Genomic DNA, 6,195 nt, shown 5'->3' with positions numbered 1-6,195 from the left:
AATATGTGTCTATCGAGATACGTATGTCCTCAAAAAATTTATTACTTTTAAATAGCAAAAATCAGAAAAACCGAACCAAACCGACATTTATTTTTTTCGTTTAGTTTGGTTTTGGTTTTAACCAATAACCGATTCAAATCGAACTACAAACACTCCTATTGATGTGTCTACTTGTTGATCATCTTTATGCAAATTTAAATGTCTATTAGGTAATAAAAAAATTTAGATAACATAAATGTCAAAGTAAAATCAATTTAAAGTACATGTTTAAAGTGCTTAATTAAGTATGACATTTTATCATACGTTCAAGTACCTATAGAATTGTTGAGTTATTCAATCTTTTCTTTAAAAGAGGAAACTCTCAAGTTGCAAAATTGAAGAAAGTGAAAAGGAAAGGTTAACAATAATGGAAAGACACGAAGTTCAAGTGTGTGTTAAGGAGAGATAGAAAAAGACTGTGTTTTAATGAAACACAAAATTTAGGTGTGAGTAAGGAAATCAATAGCTTTCTAAAAGTATTAGCGTCTTTATTAGGGAAAAACAGTGTGTCCACGTAAAATGAGACGGAGAGAGTAATTTTTATTAAATGATACTCTCTTTGTTTTGTTTTCTCAATTTTTAAACATAAATTTGTCAGTCCATCTAAATCTTAGTCATTTCTATATAAGGGAAAATACCTTTGTTAAATATCCATATTATACGCTAGCTCTAGGAGTTTGTATTGGACGAATATTTAAGGGAAATTTTCGCATATAGACACTCAAAAATAACTTAATTATGTTCATAGCTATAGTTTGCTAATTACGATTCATAACTACATGTTAGAGGGAGGAAAGAGGCGAGTGAGAGAGGGGAGAGAGTGGAGATAGGCGAATTGTATATGTGTATCTGTCAAATAATTGTATATATGTAATTGGTATACATATGTATTTGTATATCTAGCGAGCGAGATTGGGAGAGGGAGAAGAGAGGCGAGGGAGAGAGGATAGAGAATGGAGAGATACGAACTGTATATGTATATCTGTCGAGATAGGGAGAGGGAGGAGAGAGGCGAGCGAGAGAGGGCAGAGAGTGAAAAGAGGCGAACTGTATATGTATATTTGTCATATAATTGTATATATGTAACTGATATACGTATGTATTTATATATCTGGCGAGCAAGATTGGGAGAGCGAGGAGAGGCGAGCAAGATTGGGAAAGGGAGGAGAGAGGTGAGCGAGAGAGGGAAGAGAGTGGAGAGAGGCTAATTCTATTTGTATATCTGTTATATATATATATATAAAATAAAAATTTGTATTTGTATATGTATAAATGACGTAATCACAACTAAAATTAAGTTGTGAGCCGTAGTTAATTTAAACTATAGCTATGTTAGCTAATTAACTAATATATATTTATTTATCCGCATAATTTTCCTCAATATTTAATGGATTTGTGGGGGCATATAACATCCCTCGTGGATGGACCCAACCCAATAATATTTGGGATAGTTATCTAACAAAATTAACAAGTTTCGGTCCTTTTGTTTTAGTCATTTAGTGTGAGGTATAAAGTAATAATTATAAGAATAAAATGTAGGATTATTTTATTATGAGTTTGGTTGGAGATTTAGGCAGTCTTTCGATTGTTCATTCCATCATTTATATTTTAGTGATGAGATGAGTTATCTCATATACATGATGAAATAATTAATCCCAAAATAACTTGTTTCCAACCAACCGACTATACTTGTTTAAAAACAAACTATCAAACATAATTATACTTTGAAATTTATAACACATCCAACAGTCTGAATTTTGATCAAGATTTTAATTATAGTTAATGTGAATGGGGTTTTCCTTGAATTTTCTTGCTAACATGTACATAAAAGATCTAATAAGCAAAATGATATAAAAGCTGTCAATAAAACCCCACACAAGATTGAACCACAAACCTATAGCTATATCAAGTGTGACTTGTCTAGTGAATTAAATGAATGGGACCTAATTTACCCATACAAACAAGATCAACTACTCTGTACAGACAAAGGCAAAATCTTCCTTTCTTTATGTGCATATCTAACTCTTCCAATATTTGACATGTGTTACATCCTTTCATCTCACCTACCATAAATATTTACTCGTACTCGATATTTAGCTCAGATCATACGTATCGTTACGTTTGGTAGCATACTCTATTATACACATAATACATTGACTTCAATTTACGTCAAGTACAATGTGTCTTGCTTAGAAATATTTTTCATGGGATTCAAATTTTTATGCCTATTCAATAAAATTGTTTTTTTTTTTGCCAAGTTAATTTGTGTAGTGTAATTATTGGATGAATGGTTCGATTACATTGAGAATTAAAATTTAAGACTTTTTTCAAGAACTATAATTTAAGGAATGTTTTACCTGCATATCATTCAATATTTTGCCCCACAATAATTAATTATGGTGGCAATCAATGATTGGGAGAAATGAAAATAATTGGCCTTTTATTATGGACGTGTACGTGTGTTATTCATTGTTATTGTAAAAAAAACTCAATATTCACTAATATCTTCTCCTAAATTTGATAATTATGTTGAGTTTTAGATCGATAGGAAGTAGTAGCTTTTTCCTTATACGATTTTAGACAATTTCCGTTTTATAAATAAGTTTATGCGGTTAAGTCACATTTATCTAATTCGTGGTATACTTAATATTAGAGGCAAAGAAAGAGTAGAGTAGTCTTTGATTCAAGTTGTTTCGTCTTAAAATTTTATTTGTATTAATTTAAAATTTAATAATTCAAAAGACCTGATAAATTATAAGTTGTTTTTGTATTTTATATTGTCTAAACTCCAAATATTTAGTCTTAATATGTAAGAGATGTCTCACATCAATAGATATGTGAATTATTTGCCTCATTATATGATCCTAGATCGTTCTCAACTCATAAGCTTAGCTTTTCTCATTAAATATTTTTTTGACTATCTTCCATGAGATTAGATGTATTATAAGTTGGTGTGACATTTACCAATCAAGAATGAATTAACATAAATGCAATATTGGGTAGTGGCCACTTATAATATCAGAAATGACCACTCAACTATGCCCAAATATCAAAAAAGTTATTGATCTATTTTTTACCAAAAAAATTATTAATCGAAAATGTTAGTCGCTCATTTGGTTAATGTAACGTACATTGTTTTGAGGGTTCAATTTCCCTAGCTATATTAAGGAGATAGTTCATCCCTTAAAAGGTCGATGTGGGATTCGTCACCCCCTCCCCCACCAGCAACATCCTCAGGTTCAGGATTGGACATCTGGTGCGTGAACAATTTAATATAAGGTCAAACGTCAGAACTAAAAATTGAGACGAGTCTTGCTTTAATACCATTTTAAAGAAATTAATCTTGAGCTTAACTCAATTTCAAAAACTAAACCAAAAGGTAACAATTACCCAAATAATATTAAAAATATTATTTATTCCTTAAAGAACCGATCTGGACTTTTCACATATACTTGGACAAAGTAAAGTAATTTTTTGGTTTTGAATAATAGTTCATTATTTTTTATGAAATATATTTACGTAAAGCTAGGTGATTCTTTGGCTCATAGAAATTGTGATTATTAAAATGTGTTAAGGGGACAATAATCACAAATATAGCCTCTCCTTAAAGTGCAAAAAGGATGGTTAGTCATTAGGATAATGAACACTAATCAAGAATATATAATAATAGGTGATGGATTTGATTATATAATTGATCCTAAAGTAGAATATTATATATCCATTCTTATTTTTTATTTTTCAGTAATCATCATGTCATTAGTTTGTTCCTTTGGTTTCAAAAATTGTATTTTCAAGTATTTTATCATAGTTACCTTTTTCCTTTTTAATTTTCTTTATAAGTGCGCCATTATTGGGTTTTAATTTTTTTAGGTTTTTGATGGGTAGTAGGGCAATAGTTTGTTAATCCAATAATTAAAGCAAATGATGGGCCTAAAAGCTTAATCCTTAATACCTTATGTTTAGATATTAGTGCAACCTTTTTTTTCATCGAAGCAAACAATTTTGTGAACAAAAAAATTAAATAGATATATATCATGGGCATTTTTTTCCCTTTCATTAACATCATACACTTCGAATGTATGATCTTGATCAACGTTAATTACCTACATTAATGTTCAATTAAACTCTCAACTGTGTTTTCAAAGCAGAAGATGAATGTATGTGTATGTATATTGCGTAGAAATCAACTATATAAGTGTGTGGCCAACTGAATCTAATGAATGTGCTTGACGATCTCCGTTGAAACAACGTCTAAACTAGACATTAATTTATGCATGATCTAGTGCAAATTCCGCTGTAAAGTATCAACATCATATGTTCATAGTTTCTATAAATAAAATTAAGTAATATTTCTAACATTTTTGGAAGATTGAAGTTTTATCCAAATTTATGTCAATACTCTAGTGAAAAAAACATAATAGTACGGTACTATCTGTCAAAGGTTTCATTGTCATCAATAAATGACAATATTAGTGTACCCAAATGAAAACTCTATTAATTCCTCTAATTAAACACTTCGAAAATTCCAAAAAAGTCAATTATTCACATCAAAAATTGTTTTCTAATTTGACAAATGAAAGGGACTTCAAATCTCAGAAATCCCAAGATAAAAAATGCAAAAATCTTAAACACCAAAATTAATTATTTTTTTTTTTTAGAAAAAATTACACCTCAAATTTGAGGCACTATTAAATTGAGTTTGTTATATACTATTTGACAAACAAAAGGTGTGAATTCACCCTTAACAGATTTGAAAGATAAAAAATATTTTTATATTATATTATTTAAAGATCATTTTAAACTTACTCCAAACTTAAAGAGACTAGTTTTGTCATTTCCTTGAACTCATACTATGAAATTCAAATTTTAAAAAATATCTTGGTGGGTCAATGAGTAGACATATAAAAAGATTGGGATAGTAACCAAAAGTAGAAATAAATTTTAGACAGGGACACGCAGCGACTGCAAAGAATGTGGTATAGTGAATATAATTGCTTTTTTATAATTGAAAGTCTCGCATTTAAGTTTTTAATCTGCTAAAATTCCTTGGTAAAAAGTACTTTCTTCAGAATGGTGTCGTACGTGATTCAAATCCAAATTAATCAAATTTTGATATAAATACCAAATATCAAATAAAAAAGGAGTTCCTTCTGGAGGAGGGCAATTATATTAAACAAAGAAATAAATTCTCCACCAACTTTCTTCTCCTTGTAGATTTACATGAACCACACAATTTGCTTCTATATATTTTTTGGAATATCTATTTAGGTGGCCTTATTACTATATCATGCGGAATTGAAATTTTACGTTTCAATTTTTAATTTTTTTTATGTTAATTATCATATGAAATTAAGTGTGATTTTAATAATATGATAATCGATAATATAATTTATATTTATTTTTATGATAAAGAAATATGATTTTTGGCTTTTCAAAAAACGTCTAAATCATATCATACCCACACCTTTACGCATGTAAAAATATTTTTTGTTTATCAATTACACAAAAACCAATATTTATGATATAAGTAGTCAAATTTCAAATTTAAATACATAAAATTATATGATTCAATAATGTTCCTTAACAATGCGGTTGTTAAATTATGTCTTAAGCCGAACTCACACCCTAAAAGGTAGTTCAAAGGGAAGAGAATTGTCCAAACCTTATAACGAGTCCACCCATCTCATAAACCTCTAACGTGGGACTTTTGTCATTTTTTAACGGATCGTGATTTACACATATTACTATTGTTATTAAAGATGGCCAGTAGCTGCAATGACCAGAGACGTGAACAGTTGTGGATTGATGATTGATAGAGATGGAGAGCTAATAATAGGGTCACATTATCTATATAATCTACATCACTAAATAAGTCAGAATACATAGCATCAATTTCGTGGCTATTTCATTGCTATTATAATAATTTTTTGATATTTTTTCCTGAGTCACTAAATAGAATCAATACAATATTTGATATTTGAGTTTAATAATTTGAGATTATATATCAAGTCTTGAATACTTTTAAGAGATTACTTACCTAATTAAGATCGAAATAATTAAATGAACAAAGAGAAAAAAACTAATCAAATATTATATAATTTATGTTAGCTTCTACGTGGATATTTTTTCCCCTTGTTTTTGTTACGAACTTAATCT

Source organism: Solanum stenotomum, unplaced genomic scaffold (assembly GCF_019186545.1).
Source record: "Solanum stenotomum isolate F172 unplaced genomic scaffold, ASM1918654v1 scaffold30406, whole genome shotgun sequence".
NCBI classification, from domain to species: Eukaryota; Viridiplantae; Streptophyta; class Magnoliopsida; order Solanales; family Solanaceae; genus Solanum; species Solanum stenotomum.
Note: the sequence above shows the minus strand (reverse complement) of the source record.